Genomic DNA, 24,372 nt, shown 5'->3' on the forward strand with positions numbered 1-24,372 from the left:
ATGTTCACTGGAGAAATTCTGCTCACTATCCCTATTGATGGAAGCTTAAAAAAATTAAACCAGACATCCTTCTGACGGTGTGATAGTATGCAAGAATTTGAAGAAACTGTGGTAGGTTTTTTTGTTACTTCTAATTTAAGGACTGATTTAAAATAGTTTATATAAAAAGCACCATTGATAAGATTAAAAAGCAGAGCTAAAATAACTCTATGTTTATCCAAAGATGACTAAATGTTCCCAAATTAAAATAGTCTTACACTGAACATTTCTTCCAGATCTGCTGAAAACTCTCAAACTCTCATATTGCAATGAGCCCCAAAGAGGACATCTTCACTGACTTCTAACTGTGGGTCATGGTGATGACTCTCTTTTAAAATGCCCCTCCTATATGTAGGCTATAGAAGCTGCAATATATTGCTAGTAGCCATGTTCTTGACTTTCCATGACAGAAGAAGAAGAAGATGAAGAAGAAGACAGACATTTGTATTTATGTGATGGTGTCAACATGGGAAAGGAATGAGAGATCAGGAATTTGTAGTGCAAGCGAGCATTTTGGTTGATGCATAATCATCTTACAAGGGTACCTCTGACTTTGAAGCCTATGTGAAAATATCCATATGCTGTTCATGTGATTTTTTAAAATGGGAGGTTGAGCCACCTGTCTTGGATGCTTGAGCTGAGATTCCTGCAAAGGAGGGGGCTGCCTTAGATGAGCCTTGGGGTCCCATCCAACTCTACCATTCTATGATTCTGTGACTGCTGGGGGGGGGGGGGAAGGTTTAAGAACCATATGGATGAAATTAAATTTGAACTGAACATGAACCAAACTACCAAACACACCAGACAACTTTGTCCCTGGTTGCAATATAACAGACTCCATTAGAAAATTACTAAATCTTAGATTGCTTAGAATGGAACTACAAATCCTCAGACAAATCTACTCCCAAGCCTTTACAAAATGCAGAATTAACAACATGGACTTTAACACCACAGCACCCCAACGAGGCACAAAACAAGGATGCCCACTGTCTCCCTTCCTAGAATCATAGAATCATAGAGTTGGAATAGACCACAAGGGCCATTGAGTCCAACCCCCTTCCTATTCATCCAAGCCCTGGAACGCCTAGCAATCTGAATCTGGGCAGCCTCTGACATCATGCTCAGCCTCTCTCACTCTCTCGCACCCGCGCCTGCCCACTCGCTCTGACACCACGGGCACCAAGTGTGCCATCAGCCTGGATGCAAATCTGGAAAATAAGATTACACAGGGCTGGACGTGTCCTGCAAAATGAAAAAAAGTGTGCCTGGATGGCCAGGTTGGATCTAAAAAAGAGGACATGTCTGGGAAAACCTGGACTCAAGCTGTCTAACTAAGGAGCTTTGTTGGGCTGAATGGTGGGATATATATATTTAAAAAGAATGAAATATTGGATAAAGTTAACAGTAAAGGAAATCTTGCAGGTGACTGGATCAAATACATTCAGAAGGAGTGGGAGATTTTTTTATGTTTTGCAAATCTGGACCTCCCAAGGAGAATTCTTTTGCTGACGTAGAAAAGAGGACCTTGTGTAATTAAATGTTTTGTTTAGAAAGGAGTCTTTAAAATTTGGGCCTAATTAACTCAAAATATGCAAACTGGTTCTTTTTTATAAAAGAAAATGGCTAAAATACACTAAGGAACTGTTATGGTTTGCATTAAAAAGATTACTGTGCTAACTTTCATGCCAACATCTGGTAAGGCATGGAGTAGAAGTCCTCTCTCTCTCTGCCAGATGCTAGTATGCCAAAGAGAGCATGGAAAGTATTCAGTATCAATGCGTATCATCATTTTCCGTTTAGATGATTCTCCTGATGCTGCTGCTTACCTCTTTTTCTTGCTAGTAGAAAGGAAGAAGGGTTCGTATGTCAAAGATTCAGGGCTACTGGCAGGATCCTTTAAACCTGGTAGAGCTTTTAGCTCTGTGTGTGATTCTGCATAATTCTCCGTTTACCTGGTATCTCTTCTGGTTCCATTTTCACATTTTACAGTTAAATCACAAATCTAAATTTACACATCAAAACATCCAATCATTGACCCCCTCCCCCCTTTCTGCAGTTTCGTATGTTATATCTTTCCCCATTGCATATCCAGTTCATATATATTTACTAGTCGTCCTTTAAGTTCTATTTAAGTTTTTCTCACTGCACATTTTTATTTCAGTCCTGCTAGTGATTTAAGTTGTTTACAATAATTATTCAGATAATCAATAATTTCCCCCATTCTATATTAAAGCATCTCTCTTACTGATTTCTTAATCTCCCGGTAAGTTTCACCATTTCTGCACACTCCATCAGTTTATGTTGCCAATCTTACTTAGTTGGAATTGTTTCTTCTTTTCATCTCTGGGCATATAACGTTCGAGCAGCCATGGAAGCATACATAAACAATTTCCTTTGTTCTTTGGGTATCTCTGAACCTATTATTTCTAAAAGAAAAGCTTCTGGATTTATTTTTTATTTTTACAAACATTATTTTCAGTATTTTTTTCAACTGATTACCGGTATATATCATTTTCCAGTATGCTTTTGCTACCCTGCAAGACCACCACATATTTAAAAAGTACCCTCTTTCTCCTTATACTTCCAACAGGTATCAGATTCTGACTTATACATTTTTGCTAGTTTACTAGGAGTCAGATACCATCTATACATCATTTTCATATAATTTTCTTTTATCCTGTAACATGCAGTAAATTTCATGTCAACATTCCACAATCGCTCCCACTCAGTTATTTCAATATTATGACCAATATCTATTGCCGACTGTATGCCCATTGATGATCTATTGCCCAGTGTGTCATTGATGATTTCACCTGTTCATCTTTTGTTTGCCATTCTAGTAGCATCTTAAACATTTTAGACAGTGGTTTATTGTTATCTAGCAGGTCTCTTTCCAAGGACTCTTTTGAGTCACAAAACCATTTGTCAGGGGTTCAGGAGCAGAGGGACAGGAGAGGGAGGAAGTAGAGACCGAGGGAGAGGAATCTGAGGGAGAAGTCAGCGAGGGTAGCCATCCGAGGTCTCTAAGTCTCTCCAGTGAATCAGAGGATTCACAGAAAGGGGCCCCAGTGGTCAGAGCCAGGGGGTTGCCAGAGGGAACACCCCAGGAAGGAGGGGCCAGAGGGGACTCAGAGAGCAGCAGCTGGAAATCGGGACCAACTTTCCCACCGGAGAGCAGTAAGGGGGAGGAGTCCCAAACATCGGCAGCAGGCAGCCTTCCGTCTGCGGAAGGACATGAGTCAGGGTTAGCCACGCCTGCATCAGAGAGCGAGGTAACGGTCAAAAGGAAGGTCAGGGGCAGCGCGCGCGCGCCAAGTTCAAATGTACAGGAGGGGGGGCGCAATGGGCAGTCCGGAGAGAGAGCCGGGTCCCAAAGCTCGCCGGAGAGAAGGGGAGGAGTCCGAAGGGTCCGCTTCCGAGGCATCCCGGAAAGAAGGCACCCAGGGGGGTAGTAGGACCCAGAGGAGGAAGGAGAAACGTAGAAGGTGGAGTAAGGCTAGAGTCTTAAGCTGGTGTACAGGGGGCGGAGACTCAGACGAGGCTTCGCTGGTCTAGGGTTTAGACGTAGAGACGCACGCTAGTGTTTGGAAATGGAAACTAAATGCCAATAAAGACTTCTGTACAGTTCTAATGGCTAGCGTTGGTCTTCTGTGAGCTGAGACCGGGAGGCAGTCTCTGACAGTAAGCCTCGTCTCAGGTTATCATCGGTTTTCTTCGCCTCAAGCATCGCTAAGGAAGCGAGGCAGGGAGGGTGGAAGACTGGTGCCTTGCGAGCTCACAAGAGTCAGGCAAGATGACTACAGAACAGAAAATAGCTTCCCTGCAAGAAGCGGTGACGCTACTCAACGCTGAAATAATCGCATCCAGGAAGAGAGAGGAAGAAGCGGCAGCTGCATGCAGAGATCTTCAAGCCAGGTTGGAAGGGCTTGTAAAGCAGGGGATCCCAGCACCCAGGTCCGAGGGGATCGGTTTGGGGAAGAGAGGAGGCAGCATTGTATCTCATTTTGATGGGAATTTGCAGCAGTACCCCAATTTCCGAGCAGATGTGCTGTTTGCGCTGCAGCTGCTGGAAAGAGACTTTAGAGATGAGCGGGAAAAAGTGGGGTTTATTTTGTCTCATTTGCATGGGGACGCGAAATCATGGCTGCGCAACCTGTGGAGAGATAAGGATCCAGCGCTCCAAAGCGCAGATGCGTTCATTAAGGCGATGGACTCCTGTTTCTTATCCAAAATAGACCTGGACATTGCCCGGAGGGACATATTTGGGCTAAGACAAGGGAAAGCCAGCGTAAGGCAGTATCATTCCCGGTTTTTTGCATTGGTCAACGCGCTGAATTGGGATAAGGATTCTCCGCCGGTTAGAGACCTTTTTTGGGAGGGTCTGAATGCACAGATCAAGGATGAGATGGCAAGGGGAGAGAGACCCACCACCACTCAGCAAGTGGTTGAAAGAGCGTTGTCTATTGGGGTGAGGCAGGAAGAACGTCCGTGGAGCAAAGAAGAAGGGCGTTGGGGACGTTCACCAGCGAGAGTGCCCTCCCTCTTGCCCAGAGAGGCAGCGCGTGCGCAGTCCACGCCTCCACAGGGAGGGGGCGAGGAGCAGATGGAGATTGGCGGTGCTAGGGCTCACTCAGCTACCAGAGCCTTAACGCCGGGAGCAGTAAAATCGAAGCTGCCTAGAAGGAACAGGAAGTGTTATATATGTGAGAGTGCAGAGCACATGGCGAAAGAGTGTCCCCAGAGGAGTTTCAAGCACACTGCAGCTTCAGTGACAGTATTGGAAACAACTCAGCAGAGAGCACCACAGCAGGGAAACGACCAGGTCTGGCTGGAAGAGGAGGCACTGGGGCCCAGCCAGACGAGTCAGTGAGGAAGTCCCCAGAGATTTTGCAGCCCACAGACCCCCTCCCGCCCAAGCCAGTGGTGCAGCTAACCGCATCGCTTCAGCTGCCCAATGGACTCACCTTAGAAGTGCCTATTACAATTGACTCTGGCAGTAACGCAGACTTTATAGGATTGGAGTTCATTCAACAACACAACGTAGCATTACTGCCAGCCACACTGCCCCTGAAGGTTGTCACGGTGGATGGCAGGGAACTGCTAGGGGGGCAGGTGGTGCAGCAGACGCCGCCTATGGTGATGCAAATTGGGAATCACCGGGAAGTCATCAGTTTCAATGTCACCCAGCTGTCCGACACGCCTATAGTATTAGGCATGAGTTGGCTGCACAGGCACAGCCCAGCATTGGCGTGGTACCAGCGCCACCTGACTTTTGGCTCCTCCTACTGTGCAGAACACTGCATTATACCCAGCCCGGAAGGGGAAGAGGAGGACCCGCAGTTGCAGTTGGGCACGCTGCAAGCAGTACCCCACAAGTATGCGGAGTTTTTGGAGGTATTCTGCGAGAAGGAGGCGGACAAGCTACCCCCTCACAGACCCTATGATTGCAAGATTGACCTCCTGCCGGGGGCGACGCTGCCAACTGGGAAACTGTACTCCATGTCTGAGGATGAACTGCAAGAACTCAGGGAGTTCATAGATCACAATTTGAAGCGTGGGTTCATCCGGGAGTCGAAAGCGGTGGGAGGCAGTCCCGTATTCTTTGTGAAGAAGCGGGATACGCCCCAAAAAAGACTGGTGGTGGACTTCAGAATCTTGAATTCGAAAACCAAGCCCTCAGCTTTCCCCATGCCCAAGATAGACGACTTGCTCGCGACGGTGCGGAAAGGACGCGTTTTCACCAAGCTGGATCTACGTGGCGCGTACAACCTGATTCGCATGCGCGACGGAGACGAGTGGAAGACGGCCATGTTCACGCCACTGGGCACCTACGAATACAGAGTTATGCCCTTCGGATTACAAAATGGCTCTCACACTTTCCAAGCCTTTATGCATCACGTGCTGGCGGGGCTCCTTTACAAGAAGTGCGTATGCTTCCTGGACGACATCCTGATTTTTTCAGAATCGCGAGAGGCGCACGAGAGGGATGTCAGGGAAGTTCTGCAGAGACTGAAGGAGCACAGGCTGTACGCCAAACTGGAGAAGTGCCAGTTCGACGTGACGGAGGTGGATTTCCTGGGCTACAAGTTGTCGGACAAGGGGCTCGCCATGGACAGCGCCAAGGTTCGCGCAGTTTTGGACTGGAAGAGCCCACGCAATCGGAAGGAAGTCCAGCGGTTTGTCGGCTTTGCCAACTTTTACCGCAAGTTCATCAAGGGATTTGCCATGCAGACAGCGGCCATCACCGACACGCTCAGCTCCAAGAAGAAGAAATTCATCTGGACGGAGCAAGCGGAGCAGTCCTTTCAGAAACTCAAGCGTCTCTTCGCGTCCGAAGAGCAGCTGCTGCATGTGAATCCCAGCAGACCCATGAGGGTGGAGACGGACGCTTCAGACAGAGCCGTGGGAGCTGTCCTGTTGCAACAAGACCAGCAGGGGGACTGGAGGCCGTGCGCCTTCTACTCGAGGAAGCTCAGCAAGTCGGAGCAGAATTACACTATCTGGGACAGGGAGTTGCTAGCCATACATGCAGCATTCAAGGCATGGAGGCACTTCCTCATCGGAGCCAGACATACAGTGCAGGTCCACACGGACCACAAGAATCTGGAGTACTGGCGCACGGCTAGGTTCCTCAACCAGAGACACATTAGATGGGCAGAGTTCTTCGCGGACTTCGACTTCAAGATAGAGTACATCCCAGGCGACAACAACGTGATGGCGGGTGCATTGTCCAGAAAGCCGCAATACCTGGAGGAGGCGGCACCGTCGGCGGCCAAGCACATTTTCGCACCGGAAGCGTGGGCATGCGCGTCGGCAACCGTGGACCTGGACGCCGTACGTCGCGCGCTGCGGGAAGACCCCTTCGCACGGGCCAAGATGGAGGAGGTGCACAGGGGCACAGCGAGGGCCGACGAGTTCCAGATTCGCGATGGGTTGCTCCTCCACAAGGGAGCACTCTACGTGCCGGGAGACGACCTCCGCGCAAGGGTCCTGCAGCAGCTACACGACGCTCCCACCGCAGGGCACTTTGGCAAAGAAAAGACTGTCGAACTCGTAGCCAGAGACTTTTGGTGGCCCAAGATGCGGGGGGAAGTAGCGGATTACGTCTCGAGATGTGACACCTGCCAAAGGGCCAAGTCAGTTCACAGACCGCCGGCGGGATTGCTGGAACCGCTGCAGACACCGTCTGAACCGTGGGAGAGGGTGGCCCTGGACTTCGTCACGGATCTGCCCAGCTCGAGGGGAAAGACAGCAGTGCTAGTGGTGGTGGACATGTTTACTAAGATGGCACACTTCATTCCGTGTGCGAAGGTAGCCACGGCAGAGCAGACCGCCAAACTGTTCATAGACCACGTGTTCAAGGTCCACGGTCTGCCACGGTCTATTCTTTCCGACCGGGGGCGACAGTTCATCTCGAACTTCTGGCAGAAGCTGATGGGCATTCTGAACGTCAAAGTCAATTTGGCGTCGGCGAGACACCCGCAGACCAACGGACAAGCGGAGAGGGTCAACGCCGTCATGCAGCAGTACCTAAGATGCTACGCCAACCAGCAGCCCACGACATGGGTGGACTACCTGCCGCTCGCCGAGTTCGCTTACAACAATACGAAGCACGTGTCGACGGGGGTGACGCCGTTCTTCGCCAACAACGGGAGGCATCCCAGAACCTTCCCGGGTTTAGAGAGAGTGGGGGAGGGGGAGCCACAGGCAGCGGAAGCCTTAGCGTCAGAGTTGCAGGAAGTCCACGAACAGCTCAGGAGGCAGCTAGAACTAGCAAAGCACGCATACAAGGTGCAGGCCGACAGACACAGAAGAGTTGGGGAAGACATACAGGTGGGTGACTGGGTCTGGCTAGCAGCGCAAGCAGTGCCAACCAGATCATTAGCTAAGAAGAAGCTAGGACATAAGCAGCTAGGACCTTACCAAGTCCAGGCGCAGGTCAATCCAGTGGCCTTCCGGTTGGCTCTTCCGGAGGGTTCCAGAATGCATCCGGTGTTCCATAGATCGGTGCTCATGCCCTACAAAGCACCTCATAGGTTTCAGGAGCCAGACACAGCACCAGACCAGAGCAGTGAAGGGCCCAGAGTGAGGGGGCCGCCTAGGAAGGGACACATCAATGAGGTCACAGAGATTTTGGACTCCAGATGGGGGGAAGAGGGAGTAGAATATTTCCTAGCCAGAGAGGGTACCCCGGCCAGTGCCAACAGCTGGGTACCGGACTATGCCTTGGAGGAACCGCTGCTCAAAGAGGAGTTTCATGCCCTCTTCCCGCACAGGCCCATGCCAGCAGAGTATTTCGATGACTGGCTTTTCACACCCACTCTTTCAGCCAGCACATTCCTGGGGTTCGACTCGGACGAGGAACAGGCACCAGTCCCCAGCTCTCAGGTGGGTTCGCCACCGGGGTCTGCCTCAGACCACTCGTATTGGTGGGACGATCAACCAGAGGAGCAGTGGCGCAGGAAGTGGCTGAGGGGTCCTTGGATGGGACCACCCGAAGAGGGGGAGAGGGGCGAGACGGACATGGACGTGTTGGGGGACAACGTGGGGTTCGAGCATGAAGACAGAGAGATGGAAGCAGAGGAGAGCGACGTTGACGAGTACATGGGGGATGAACTGTATCCGGCAAGCACCCCCGCGACGACGGAGCACCCAGTACCCGCACCGGAAGGAGGGGAGGGGGGAAGGGGGGGCTTCGAGGGGGGGATGGATGTCAGGGGTTCAGGAGCAGAGGGACAGGAGAGGGAGGAAGTAGAGACCGAGGGAGAGGAATCTGAGGGAGAAGTCAGCGAGGGTAGCCATCCGAGGTCTCTAAGTCTCTCCAGTGAATCAGAGGATTCACAGAAAGGGGCCCCAGTGGTCAGAGCCAGGGGGTTGCCAGAGGGAACACCCCAGGAAGGAGGGGCCAGAGGGGACTCAGAGAGCAGCAGCTGGAAATCGGGACCAACTTTCCCACCGGAGAGCAGTAAGGGGGAGGAGTCCCAAACATCGGCAGCAGGCAGCCTTCCGTCTGCGGAAGGACATGAGTCAGGGTTAGCCACGCCTGCATCAGAGAGCGAGGTAACGGTCAAAAGGAAGGTCAGGGGCAGCGCGCGCGTGCCAAGTTCAAATGTACAGGAGGGGGGGGCGCAATGGGCAGTCCGGAGAGAGAGCCGGGTCCCAAAGCTCGCCGGAGAGAAGGGGAGGAGTCCGAAGGGTCCGCTTCCGAGGCATCCCGGAAAGAAGGCACCCAGGGGGGTAGTAGGACCCAGAGGAGGAAGGAGAAACGTAGAAGGTGGAGTAAGGCTAGAGTCTTAAGCTGGTGTACAGGGGGCGGAGACTCAGACGAGGCTTCGCTGGTCTAGGGTTTAGACGTAGAGACGCACGCTAGTGTTTGGAAATGGAAACTAAATGCCAATAAAGACTTCTGTACAGTTCTAATGGCTAGCGTTGGTCTTCTGTGAGCTGAGACCGGGAGGCAGTCTCTGACACCATTCCTCTTATCCAATTTGAATTCCTCATTAAGCTGATGATATTGCAACCAACTTGTTACTATTTCTCCTCCTCAAACCTCTTTAGTTTAATCTCACCATCCACTTCTGTTATTACATTTCTATATGTTACTCAGCCTTTTCTCATGTTCCCTTTTTAACCTCTATGGCTTCTAAAGGTGAGAGCCAAAAAGGTGTTTTCCTTTCCAGAAAGTTTTTATATTTATCCCATACTCTATATAGATTTTTCCTAATTACATGATTCATGAAACTTTTCTACATTTTATTCTTTCCATACCACACATATGCATGCCTGCTATATATATTATAATGACCTTCTAAATCCAAAACCTATGTGTACACATTGTTGCCTGCCGCCCCAATCTCCAAGTGGTGTGAGGTTCCAGGGCTTCCAGGGTTCATTTTCCTTGGAATGAGGGACAGCAGAGACTGTGGTGTCTTTTTGATATATGGTTTATTTACACATCTATAGAACCTGGGCCTACAATGGAGTTGCTCCCAGAATCAATACCCCAAGAAGGTCTTGCTTCTCCCTTAGTTAAAGCCTTGGATTCGAGCAGAAGTCAAGGATGATGCTTGTTCTCTGGTTTCTGCCCAGCTCACACAACTCAACTCTGGCCTTTGTCCTTCTCACTACTAGCCAGGTGAGAGAAGGGGCCACCCATTTGCCATCTGGCACAAAGCCATTTCCTTTGTTATGGTAAGGAGCAGACTTAGGCCCCTAAACTCACCAAGAAGCTGGCCGGGCTACTTGCACAACTGAATCCTCCATTAGATTTTAACCCTTGCGGGATTCCAAGAATTACAAGGGACTCGGGCATCATGCAGACTAACCCTTCAAACTCACAACAATATACAAATTGGTTCCTTGGCATCTGTCTGTCTCGAGAGACACTGGAAGAATGTGTGGTGAAGTCAAACTGTACAAGAAGCAACTGCTCCCCCCTCCCCTTAGATCTACTTATAGTCCACATCCACCCTTACAGTCACGTAGAGAAACTGCAGCAATGCAGCTCTGGGATTTTAATGATTTCTTGGGACTATAACAATTTCATTTAGAAATACAATAAAAGAGCTTTAGCATAGCAGAGTGGCTAATAGACTGAGCTGCATATTAGGATATCCCCAGTTCAGATCTCAGCTCCACTTTAAAAGTAATGTGATGCACTTAAAAGAAGTGTATCCATGTGAGGTTACATCATACCCTCTAACATTTCACAGATGAAAACTTTGACATTCTCACAATGTCCCTATTATCACAAAAAGGGTCCCTTTGAAAGCCCCACATTTCCCACTATGACTCAGTGCTGAAGGTGCTAATTGTCTGCTGTAAGCCATGGGTTCGCCTGCCTCTGCAACAGCCTGTCTTCCACGGATCTAAAATATTTTGGTTAAAGATACACTTCAAAAAAGCAATTTGTCCCATGAAATGGTATCAATAGTTCAAATATACTCTGGCAGCTGCAGTAAGTGAAATACCAGGCTGGACATTCATAGTGTTGCACGGTGCCTTCGTGTTCATGTGCATATATTTACTTGCACATCCACCTTCCTCCTCAGAGATTTAATTTATAGAGACTCTAGAGGAAGGAAACCAGATCCTGAAAAATGTCAAGGCTGGCAACTCACACTAACAACAAAAAAATAGCAAGGAATTCCCCAAAGGCAAAACAAAAAGCGCAGGTACTGGAAAATAGGGGTTGTACCTGGTGAAGAGAGGCTGCTGAAGCAAGTGCAGTAGTTTCATTTTAATATCAAGTAAAATTATCACATGCCAGGAACCCCCACCTTGAAGCTTGTGGTCAGGGCCGGATTTAGGTTTGATGAGGCCCTAAGCTACTGAAAGTAATGGGGCCCTTTATATGTCCAGCTGTCCTGTGTCAACAACAAATTGTCCCTTTTTTGTGTTGAATATATGCTATATGGTAATTTATGGAACTAATAGCTATCTAAAGCCATTTGCACATAACAAAATATGTGATATTTTAGGGAGCAGACTAGCAGGTGGGGCCGATTACTTACATCATAGGAGCCTACACAACACAAAACACTGTTGCTGTTGCTTTATTTTATTTGTTTTTTATCTTGGATAAAAAATTATTTTGGAAATGTACATCCAGTTTTTTTCCTTTAACTTTTTTTGGGGCCCCCAAGAGAGTGGGGCCCTAAGCTATAGCTTGTTTAGCTTATACGTAAATCCGGCTCTGCATGTGGTGCATGCAAGTGGAACACCCCAGGGCACTTCCACATGAAACCTCCTGCCAATTTATTTCCCCTTCTTATTCCACTTTTATCAGACCATGTGATAGCACGGCACTGTCCACACCTTTCTGGATCTTATATTTTCCACATCCATGGTATCGCATCCACACCAGAGGGTGGTGCATGTCGGAAAATGACTATCTAGTACAAAACCAATACAAAACTGGAAACCTTTAGCCAAAGAACTGGCTGATTAGTCCAAATCCATGAAAATCCAGCCCTAGCACCACTGCCTTTTGGCCCTCATGGTCTCCTGTGAGCAGCGGGATCACAATGCTGCTTTGACTGCAACTTGGAGGAGAAGAAGGAGGGAGGTAAAAGCCTGAAAGTAATAAGTCATCTACCAACAAGTAGTTATTCATTGCAAGCCTTGTTGGTTTACTCCCAGCAAAGCTGGCGGCTTCCCCCATATAATCTGGTCTGCACCTTCTTTATTTCCCTGAGAAACCAAATGCTCTGAGCCATCCCACTGGCTCTGCCAGGGGCAGAAGGCTTCACTGGCGGAAGAGCAGAACAGCAGGTGTGTGGTGAAAACTAATGCATAACATACCCAAATACAAATTAACTATTTCTCTTTAATATGCTCCAGTGAAAACATATTTAAATCTGATTTATTGTGCCTCAGAAACCAGAGTTTTAGAGCTAGATTAATGGCCGTTTTCAAAGTTACATCATGCACACAAATTGTCAAGACAGAACAGTACTAAAATTGCAAAGGACAGTTTAGTCATAGTCTCTTGTTAAAGGAATGAAATGACTGCTGTTTCTAAGTAGTTCAGCACGATAACCTAGCAGATAGGTTGCACAAGGAATAAATCTGGAAATTTTTACCATCTTACGTAGTACTGTAGCAGTAGAGATGGGAGTGAATGCATCGTATTACATGAGCAGGCTGTATATTTTAAACAACTGAGATGTGACTCAGGCTCATGTCTCTGCTCTGAGTTAATGAGAGTGGCTTTCGCCCTAGATCATACTTTCACACATTGCAGGAAAATTTAGTTTTACTTGCACTAGACATAGTGGGAGTTGGGACTAGTTCCAGTGCACTATTTCTTACACACAGAGGAATGGCCTGTAGGCTAAGATGCTTCCCTGCAGTCTCTTGCAATTCAATTTCCCATAGATGAAGTAATAATAATAATAATAATAATAATAATAATAATAATAATAATTATTATTATTATTATTATTATTATTCCCCTGTCATTGTTTGCATGCAAATTCAATATATGAGGTTTACAGAGGCACAGCAGGATAACATATTGCATTTCAGATGGATAATTATGTAGTTATTAGACTACAGTACTCTTTTAAAACCAACATGTTGATGTCAATAATTCTGAAAGTCCAAATAATCTCAAGGACTGAATTTGAGCCCCAGACATCAGATTCTATAAGAGCCAGCTACTAGGGGCAGAGGTCCCTTTGCCCCCCCCCCCCCAATAAAATATTTAATGGGCATTGTTAATGGGCATTGCCATTCAGATGGTTTGCATGTGCTGCATTATGTGATCAATTATACTGAGTGGGGCTTACCTGCCCCCCCCTATTTTATTCAAGTTGCATCCCTGTCAGATCCCCTACCCCTGATCTAGACTTTGGAAAACTTTCCAAAATGTGTATTGAAAGTGCACAGTCATTTGCAGTTTTGTATGGGGGCACTTGCCAGAATCTGGCAGATGCACCCACAAGAAAAATATGTTGGGACGTGCCATTAGACTAAAAATTACCAGTCTTATGGGTGTTGGAAAATGTTGTTTTAAAAAAATATTTCTGTAAGATCTGTACATAACTATAGGATCTATCTTCCTTTCCTAGAGTAACTAGGGAATCAACCCATGCTGTGGGTTCAACTTTATCTATCATAATTCAGTCTGTCTTTCTAATTCCTCTTTTTCCTTATTTCTAAGAAGCAGAGGGATATTTATGGGCATATGTATGACAAGGCAGAGGGAGAAGATGTCAGTCAGTTCTTTCTTTGCATTCTGCTGATAGATTTCCTAGCCTTTCCAGATACAGTGGTACCTCAGGTTACATACGCTTCAGGTTACATACGCTTCAGGTTACAGACTCCGCTAACCCAGAAATAGTACCTCGGGTTAAGAACTTTGCTTCAGGTTGAGAACAGAAATTGCGCAGCAGCAGTGGGAGGCCCCATTAGCTCAAGTGGTGCTTCAGGTTAAGAACAGTTTCAGGTCAAGAACGGACCTCCAGAACGAATTAAGTATGTAACCAGAGGTACCACTGTAAATTGAAACTGGCTGTCAGAGTTCCCATCCTTCCACACAATTTCATAATAAGACCCAGGGTCCAGACAGATATTCCAATCCCTGAAACAATGATAACCTCAGCACACTATTGTTTGCCTGGACATGCAGTCACAAATGCTCAAAGCCTGAATGTGTTCTATGCTGGAAATTGTAAGTTAGGTCAGTTTGTACTCAAATGTGGCTTGGCTTTGTCTTGAAGCTATCTCTCAAAGACTTGTATCACAAAGTGGCAGGTGGGGGGGAGCGTTTCCTCCTGTGCCAGCGCTGTCATTTTTCACTGTGTGGATATTGCTGATCCCTGGTTTCTTGCTGGGTCCAGTTTCTGCTTGCTTGCAAACTTCTGCAAAATGATTCTGCATGTTTGCAATTGTGACAGGTCTGTAGAAAGGCAGGGCACCGCCTGGATCTGTGTCTGCTTCCACAGCATGAACAATAATTTGTGTTGTCATTTGCAGATTCATTCTGGGGTTTTCTTGTACAGTTCAAATTGCAAAATTCTGCCCTTTTGAGCCTGCATGCCCCATCAGCACTGAGACTGGGCTGACCCACTCCACTCTTGCATGATTGTCTTACTTTCCCTCCAAAACCTGCATTCTGGTCTGGTTTAGTTTTCCAGCTTGGAAAAAAATCTGATTGATTTTTCTGTTTAAATCCAGGTTCTCAAAGTACCCTGTGCAAAACCAAAAGTTCGGGCCCACTGCCTCTCACCTTCCATTCTACTCACTTCACTATGTCATAGTTGTGATGCCCTGCTGCCCCCCCAGGCTTGGCACCCAGTGGGGTGCAACTGGGCATGCTGTCCTAAATCCACACCGTCCTGAATACTGGACACCAATTACAATTTGAGAATATCCCAGGTTTCCAAAATTGCGCAGATCTGTAATGGAAGATTCAAATTTTCCCCACTTTGCATGTACCGTACTTTCATATAAAGCTGACAGATCCCAAAGAATATGTTTAGTTTAGTTTAGGGGGTGAATTATACCTAAAATTCCTGCAACTCTGTCTCATAACCATTTGACAGATTCTTAACTAACAAGAACAAAACCTCATTTCACTGTCAACTGTGGTACGTTTGTATCTTTCTGTCTCTTGGCAACTGAAGGTCCCATTATTTCTCATCTGCACTTTCATAATTCTCACCCAAATGGCATTATAAACAAAGGGCATCTTGTCAAGGCTTCACTCTGATGACTTTAAACTGTTCAAGATAAGCTTTTGGCAGTTCTGTATCCGGCTCGCTTGTTGCATGCTGAAACATGCTGCTTTTGTGTACAAATACATTTGTTTTTCAGTGCTTCAGGGCCACAGTAAATGAAGCAGTTCAGCTGACTGCCCAAGAAAACAAAATTAAAAGTCTGCAAGTGTATATTTTTCTGGCACTTTTATGTTTACTCCAAACCATGGGATCTTGAGAGCAGCCAGATGTGCCATGAGCAGGCCTGGCCCTGCCTTTACTCAAAGGGAGCATCCGGTGCTGGGTGGGCAGGGACAGCAGCTGCCCTCTGGCTGTTCCTCCTAAGCCCCAGGGCTGCCACCCCCCCACTGTAAGAAGAGTTGCAGGGCTTTCTCTGCTACGTGGCCAAACAGCCCAGGATAACCCCTGTTATCAGGTACAAGGGGGACACCTGCCCATCAGCAGAGCTGAAGTAAGATCCAGCTGCCAGCCCTGGTGCCTCCGTAGGTGGAGAGGGGGAAGGGGCGCCATGTTGTCTTTTGCCTCAGGCAGAAGCATGTCTTGGGTTGGTCCTGACCAGGAGAAGCCATCTATACCCAATCTCTAATTCTGTCTAACAGCATGTCTACCTGGCTTAAAACACCATTAGTGGTACCACACTAGCACTGGAGTAAACAATATTGTGTACACAGCCTTAGTCTTTCACAGACAATACTTATTTTCTCTCTGGACTCTTCCCTTCCCTCTGTTGTGTTTCTTTTCTTGTTGCTGGCATTAACATAAAATCATAGCATTGTAGCATTGGAATGGATCCAAAGGGCATCTAGTCCAACCCCCAAATGAGAGGAGAGGCCAAAGATTCAAAGGATGCAGAGATCCACTGAAGGAAGCTAGAGATTTCCAAAGAGAAGGAGCCCTGGGAGAGAGCAAGACGCTCAGTTTCTGCTCCTAAGGAGAAAGTTCTGCTTCCATCCACTTTCTGACTAGCAGGAGGAGGCCCAATTACAGTGGTTCTGGGTATGGCGTGGGTGGTGGGGCACATGGCACAGGCAGTGAGTGACTGTGCTGTGTGCCAGCCCCTCCCCCTCCAGGGGAATTGTGGTTGTCATCAGCCGCCCTTGGGTCTGCAGCTGCTGTTGAATGCCAGGTCAGCACAGAATAAAATCTCTCTCATCCATAATCTGATTATGGATGAGGAGGCTGATTTGGCTCACTATCACTGAAACCTGGGTTGGTGAACAGTGTGGAGTTGATCTCACCCAGCTGTGCCCACCTGGGTACTCAGTGCAGCATCAGGCCAAACGTGAGGGTCAGGAAAGGGGAGCTGCTGTGGTCTGTAGAGATTCACTCACTATCTCCAGGCTCTCTGTCCAGCTGTGGGGGAATCTAGAGTGTGTGTTCCTGGCATCTGGCAATCAGGACAGATTAGGGATTCTTCTGGTTTACCGTCCATCTTGCTGCCCAGCAGTCTCCCTGCCTGAGCTGACAAAGCTGGTCTCGGAGGCAGTTTTGAGGACTCCCAGACTGCTGGTTCTGGGAGACTTCAACATCCATGCTGGTTCTGGGGTGGCTCAGGACTTCCTGGGCACCATGACAAACATGGGGCTGTCCCAACATGTCACTGGCCCAATGCACATGGCAGGCCACACTCTGGACCTTGTTGTCTCGACTGGGCAGGAAGAGGGTGATCTGAAGGTGGAGGACATTGACATCAGTCCCTTGTTATGGTCAGATCACTTCCTGCTGAGATAGAGGCTGTCAGTAGCTTTCCCCCTCCGTAGAGGGGGGAGACCTATTAGGAAGGTCCGCCCTTGGAGGCTGATGGATCCAGTGGGATTCCAAACAGCTCGGGGGGTGTGTGGTTCTGGCTGATATGACTGGCGCCCTGTCGAAGCCCTGGCCAACCTCTGGAACCCCCGAATGGCTCGAGCCATTGACATGATCACACCTGAGTGCCCTCTCCCACTTTGTGGAGCCCGTTGGGCCCCCTGGTATACGCCAGAGCTTAGGGCGAGGAAACAAGCTGGGAGAGGGCTTGAATGCAAGTGGAGGAGAGATCCGAATGAATGCAACCAAACACAGCGCCACCCGCGTCCCTGGGGAACCACCTACACCACCCTAAAGCTGGTGCTGAAGGGGGCCATCAGCTAGTCTCACTCTTTCTTCCTAGAACTATCAGCAGGGCACAGTGTCATTTCAAATAAACAATTATTAAATTAGCATCTTCATTGTCAGGCTCGGGGAATTCTATCCTTCCCTGGTGGCAGCTCGAAGCAGGAAAAAACAAAGAGAGTTCTTAGTAATGAGTTTATTCAAACATCATGGTGAGAGACAAAGAAATCCAGTCAGTCTCCCATAATGGCATTGTTCCAACTGAGCTCCTCCCTTCCTAGCAACAGCACTTTCCCTTATGGTGGCCGCCAAGGGCTAATTGTCTCTGCAAGGGCTAATTGCTCTTGCACTCTCAATGAACGTCGAGTTCTACGAGTTCTAGGAGAAGGGGTGGTGGTCAGAAATATTCTCCAGAGATAACGTGTCAGTTGTCTCCCCTGGCTCTGCCTCCCCCCTCTCTTCTCCCAACACCTCCCAACTTTTCTGTTCATCTGTCTCTGCGCTGTGTCCTTCCTCAAACCACTTCTGTAATTCAATACTCCCTTCCTTTTCTCTGGGGGGAGGGGGTGATCTCCACCATTCCTCCTCCCCTTCAGTCCAGTCCCTGACATTCATATATCCTCATTTTTGGTGGGTTATGAGTTTTGAAAAATATACATGATTTAAACAGGGTTTTACAAAAAGCAGGGGTTTGGTATTAGCAGCAGTACTGTTGCAATACTGTTACAAAGTGCTATGGAGTTTCATTTTAAAGTTTTAAATGCTACTTGCAGAACAGAAGAACAGATAGAAGCATAAAGCAATGCTATTGGCTGAAGCATCTGGAGCCAGAGCCTAAATGTATCCAGCAATGTGATTTGGAATGATGTACACTAAATCAAAGTCCCAAGAGGAATTCAGTCATTAGAAAACAATTTTTTTACACTGAAGTTGGCTTGGCAAGTCTTATTACAAATGAAATTCCCCTTTAAGGGTGACATTCTGGGAAACATTTGCCGTTTGTTACAGGTCAAATTGTGAGTTGCTGGGAAAGCCACTTCCGAACTTGAGCGGAGGTGGAGTTGCGGGCTTCACGCCCCCTCCACGTGCGCGGGGGCTGGCTCTCAGCCCCCGCGCGATTGAGGGAATCCCTGGTCGCATCATACCCAGGGGCGCGGGTGTCGCTGTGGGTTAAACCACAGAGCCTAGGACTTGCCAATCAGAAGGTTGGCGGTTCGAATCCCCGCAACGGGGTGAGCTCCTGTTGCTCAGTCCCTGCTCCTGCCAACCTAGCAGTTTGATAGCATGAAGAGCAAGTAGATAAATAGGTACTGCTCCAGCGGGAAGGTAAACAGCGTTTCTGTGCGCTGCTCTGGTTCGCCAGAAGTGGCTTAGTCATGCTGGCCACATGACCCAGAAGCTGTACGCCGGCTCCCTCGGCCAGTAAAGCGAGATGAGTGCCGCAACCCCAGAGTCGGCCACGACTGGACCTAATGGTCAGGGGTTCCTTTACCCTTTACCTATGGTAAGGGAGGGAGAAGGCAGACACTGACAGAGGAAATAAATAACAAAGTGGAGGGGAGGGACACAGAGGAAAATGGTGGTGTTAAAAAACAGCAGAAGACTGAATAAAGCAGGGATGGAGGAAAACTGAGAGAAAAAAGTGGTGATCTTAAACAGGCAGAGGTCTGAGTGAGTCAATGACTATATATCTGTATTCTTTTGCTTTCATAAATTATATGTATATGCATCCATGTGTGCATGTTTCTCTGTGTGTATATGTGTTTGTGTGTGTGTACACACACACCTGAGAGCACCCCTTGTGTTTGTTTTCCACCTCCAAAAGTTATTCAAGCATGATAATATTAAAAATGGTATCTTGTACCTGCAATTTGAATGTATTTCATTCTGCCTCCTCAGAGCTTTGACACCTTTCATTTGTTCCCTTATTCTGTTAGATCTAGACCAGATCCAAGAGAAATAAAAAGATCTAAGAAAAGCAATGGAAGCAACAGTAACAGACAATATGCCTTATTAAATGCTCTCTCTCTTTTATAGACCTTTCCCACATTCTGGCAGCTTTCTCAGAAGAGGCAGATACTGTACAATGGTTAACAAAGTCATCAAGTCCTAACCAAGAGCTCCTTGTTCCGTATCTCTGAGACTTCTGCAAATGGTTAGTCAGAGGTAATGATTCTGGCCTGTCTGCTTCTGAGTCAGGGGCCAGAAGTGATAAAATTGCTTGTGTTGCATTATCTATGTCCAGCTTTTCCTGGGTCTGGCCTCCATGAGTGTCTGTGCAAAATCCCTTGGGGCCTGAATGTCCTGAGGCTCGAACTCCTACACATCCCACACAATGTGATTTTCTTCCAAGTTTTTGTCAGGGACTAGCTGGATGAGGAAGAGTGATGGGAGCTGCCCGCCCAAGAGCCCCCGGCCTGGGAAGGCACTGAAGACAACAACTTAGATCCCAGATCCTGGTGGTGGACCAGTGAAGAACCGTCTGCAGAAGGGTTGAGTTGGGAGGTGCTAGAAGAAGGGGATCTGAGTGATCAAGAGGGGTCAGGAGCAGGAGGGTCTACCAGGACAGGGTTAGGGGCTGAGAGTCACAGTGTGAGTGCAGACTCAGGCAGAGAGGAATCAGAGGTTGCCTTTGCTACACAACAGCAGGACAGTCCCAGTCCTGCTATCTCTCCTCCCCCTCTGACAGATCAAGGAGAGCTCTGCATGTTGCTGAGCAGTGAGCCAGACCAGGGGGCCCATCTGGGAAAGCTGGGGGGCCAAGGGCCCCCAAATTCCAAGGAGGGGGTTTCCATAGTAGCCGTGCACGCATGCTGTGGGGCATGCTCATGTCACTCACACAGGCTGCAGGGCATGTTGCACAGTGTGCATGAGTAACTTCAGCGTGCCCTGCAGTGAGTGCATGACATCAGAACCCCCATAGCATGCATGTTGCATGGCCCTGGTCCCCTCAGTTGTGGGGGCAAGCCAGCACGCTTGGGCCAGACAGCCCAGAGGAGGAGCTTGCCTCCTTTGTCTGCTTAGGAGTGATCCAGAGTGAAAGGCTAGAGGGGGGAGGGGGAAGCTAGTGGTCACTTTTGGCAACATCTCAGCTGGATTAAGGCGAACCAGAGGACTCTGCTGTGTTGGTATTTTCTGATAATAAAGAGCTAGTTGCATCCCATGCCTCTCCTTGGTTGACCTGGCTTGCTGACAGCTCCTTGACAGTTTTTAACTCAAAGGAACTGCAGGAGGATGCAATCTTAATTGTTATAGGGTTTTTTATTTATTTCTTCCTGGAGGATCATAAATTTGACACTGCAAGAAAGATGTTTGCACTGACTACTGCTCATACGGTGCTGGTGTCATGGTTGTCCTCTGTGTCCTGGTCGGCATCCATTCTTCTGTGCATTCACTGAAGCTCAGCATAAAGCCTGTGCATTTCACACAGCTATTGGGATGCAAGCCCCACTGAGGTTGCATCATCATTATAGCCTGTTCTAGAGAACATTAGGCCCAGTTCATGGGATGTAAATGGGATTTAAGCCATTTTGCCTCCTTTGAATTCCCCCCACTGTGGTGAGCCTATGAGCGCTGATCATGCTTTATGCTTCCTGCGCTCACTGTTCCTTCTCCAGTCCTCAGTCATCTGCACACCGGTGAGAAGGTCTAAAGTGAAAACCTGGTATAGACCCATAGCCTTTCAAGTTGATAAGGGAATGTGATTGTGCTCTCTTTTCGGGCTTTCCTCCTCATGAATGGATGAGGGGCTGCGCAGACAGGGCCAGCCAGTATGCCCTGCTACCCCATTCATCCAACTGTAATTGTGTGAAGGGAGAATCCCTGAACAACACATAGGTGTATGCCTGTAAAATCATAGAACTGTAGAGTTGGAAGGGATCTTGATGGTCATCTAGTCCAACCCCCTGCAATGCAGGTATCTCAACTAGCTCATACATGACAGATGGCCATCCAACCTCTGCTTAAAAACCAGCACTTCTTGTGGGAGTCTGTTCCCCTGTCAAACAGCTCTTACCCTCAGGAAGTTCTTCTTAATGTTTAGCTAGAATCTCCTTTCTTGTAACTTGAATCCATTGTTTCGAGTCCTACCCTCCAGAGCAGGAGAAAACAAGCTTGCTCCATCTTCCACGTGACAGCCCTTGAGATATTTGAAGATGGCTGCTATGTCTTCATATCAGATTGCTCAGAACCTGGAGTTGTAGACTGGTTGTAATATTGGTAGCTGAGCATCCAAACCAGTGCGCGGGGATGACTGTGAAACCAAGTTCTCGCCGCCAGTTTAATACAAAATGCTTTGCAATGCATAGCAGAATAACAAGAAAAACAATATCCCATTTCCACTACCAGGTTTCTTTTTTCCTTTTTACTTGACTATTAACTAATGAGTCTATTGAATCTTTTAGTAAAAATGCTGAATCATAGTGTTTAGCCCCCATGTTTTGAACATCCTAGTTGTACTTTGGAAAGCAACATGACAACAGCCAAAATAGAAATCACCCTGTTCAGTAAATAAACGTAGGCTGTCTGCAGATTTTAGCTTCAGACTGCATCATAGGAAATGCAGACGGGTGAGTCACTAGAAGATTTGAGACACCCAGCCTGAAAGCCACCTACAAAAACATCCAGATTTTAATGCAAAGCACAGAGGTCTGCAAATAAAATTATGTTTCAAAGCAAGAGGCATGCAGTAAAACAAATCCAGCCTCTTTTTTTGAGAGTCGGTGTAGCAAAGCAGGTAAGACTCTGGTTCTGATTTAATCTCTGCTAGGCAAACCAGTCACAATCAGCCTCACACCTGTAATTTTGGGATAATCACATTTACCTACCTTACTGGATTGTTGTAAGAATTACAGGTTGATGTACTGTATGTCAAAGTGCCATAGAAATGCTAAGTTCTGCTACACAGTTGTCTGCCCCCTCCCCCCGCTTTTGCAAGCAACGGAAAGCTCTAGGGGCAATACTTTATTCTTTTAATGTTTATAATCACAACAGCAGTGTCATTATTGCTGCCACTCCAAATCAAGCATAATACTGGTCTGTATTAAATCCCACAAATTAAGCAAGGTTGTCGAAGCCAATGCGGTTCTGTGCAAGTGTGCATTCACCTTCCTTGACGAGGAGTATTGCTGATCCCTCCAAACCAGCCTTCTAGCAAATACAGTGGCGTAGCGTGGGTTGTCAGCACCCGGGGCAAGGCAAGTAATTTGCGCCCCCTAACCCGTGGATTTGCGCCTCCTAACCCGTGGATTTGCCCTAACCCCAGATGTTGCGCCCGGTGCGGCCGGCCCCCCCTGCACCCCCACGCTACGCCACTGAGCAAATACACATGGACCGTAAGATACATGCTCGTGTTAATGGGTGCACTGGCACACAAACAAATCTTATAACAGGCTCTCCACTTCAGATGATTACTTGGAAGACGATTGAAATGCTTACCGGGGGGGGGGGGGGGCGGGGAGTAGCAAGCTATTCCCCATATTCCCTCATTTGCTAGTTGATACTTTAATACAATTTCTACACAATAATATATAAAATCCATTAAAACAACACCAAAAAATTATACACAGTAAAGAAGGAATTTGTTTCGCTTGGCATCAGCAGTAGCACCTGTGCTGTCCAATAGGTGCTACAGTGACAGTCATACAACCACATTTTAACAGCAATCTCAGCTGCAGTCTACATGCTAGTTCAGAGGACACTGAATTGTGGTTTGGATCCTGGATGTTCAGTATGGGCATATACTGGAGGAAATATGACCCTGTCCTGCGCATACAAAGGGTTAAGACATGCCACGACACGAGAGAATAAAACTGAGAATTGTCTGCCCATACAATGGTCCTGCAACAAACTTTATTTGTCAGATAAGGAATGGATGAAGAGACTAGGGCAGCGTGTTTCATAAACCAAGGGAAAAACAACATCAGAGCACATTGGCTTGCTGGTTTGCCTCTGGATCCACACCCAGTGGAAAATAGTTCTGTTAGCCACCAAAGTTCCCTGGTGTGTGCCAGATCCGTTCATGGGCAAAGATGTTTGCGCCAAGCTAATTCACACCTCAGGAAGAAATTCCAAGGGTAGGGCTGGCACAGTTAGTATGGGGTGTCGGGGTAAACCCAGATCAATGTTTCTGTTTCAGCACCCTCCTGCAAAACTAACTCTAATGACATTCTTCTTCCTGTGGCAGCCACTCTAAGTTGACTGGAGTTAAGCAGTGTTGGGTTTCAAAGATGTCCTTCCATTGGCATTTCCAGGAAAAACACAATAAATGTGTGGATTAAGGCTGGGAAAAACCTAAAAGAACACAAGTGAAATCTTAAAGGCATGTTTAGTTTTAGAGGTTAAAAGGTACTGAGGAGGCTGGTTGAGAAGTTAGATAATTCCATGTATTCTGGGCAAATTTGCTTGTGAAATCACAGCTCCAGGAGGGGAAGAAAAAAAAAAAACTAAGCCAAAGGAGTGGTTCTCTTCCTGTTGCTGAATGAAGACAAACGCCTTAAGCTTTCTCAGCTAACTTTATATCAACCTCGCAAATAACACACAGAAGCAAAGCAAGAAGAAATTTAAGTCACACTTCTATACATGCACATGTTCTATACATACTTATGTGTAACACAGCTCTTAGGTGCATAACCGTGTCCCAGCAACTCAGCTTCTTGGACTTGGAAGCAATACGATTGGGGTGGCAATCTAAGGCCACCTCTCTGCTATACATTTGAAACCAGTTAGTGGCTTCACCCAAATAACAATATGAGGCTAATGAAAATTATTTGCTACAAGATTTCCAGCCCTTCACAGTTATAGCGTTGGGAGCCATGACAGTGAAACAGTTATGACATGCCATAAAATTACTTTTGTATGCATCTTTGAAAGAAAGAAAGGAGGGAGGGTGAAGAAAGAAAGAAAGAAAGAAAGAAAGAAAGGAAGGAAGAAAGAAAGGAAGAAAGAAAGGAAGGTAGGTAGGTAGGTGTTGGTCCATGTCAAGCTATTCCAGGGTGTCGCCTAAAACAGTGAGCACTAG

General features: G+C 47.4%; 1 pseudogene; it reads left to right on the forward strand.

The window, feature by feature from the left end:
• Positions 1–16,261: 16,261 nt before the first annotated feature.
• LOC144326939 (uncharacterized) lies at positions 16,262–18,028 on the forward strand (annotated as a pseudogene).
• The last annotated feature ends 6,344 nt before the right edge of the window (positions 18,029–24,372 follow it).

Source organism: Podarcis muralis, chromosome 1 (genome assembly GCF_964188315.1).
Source record: "Podarcis muralis chromosome 1, rPodMur119.hap1.1, whole genome shotgun sequence".
Taxonomy (NCBI): Eukaryota; Metazoa; Chordata; class Lepidosauria; order Squamata; family Lacertidae; genus Podarcis; species Podarcis muralis.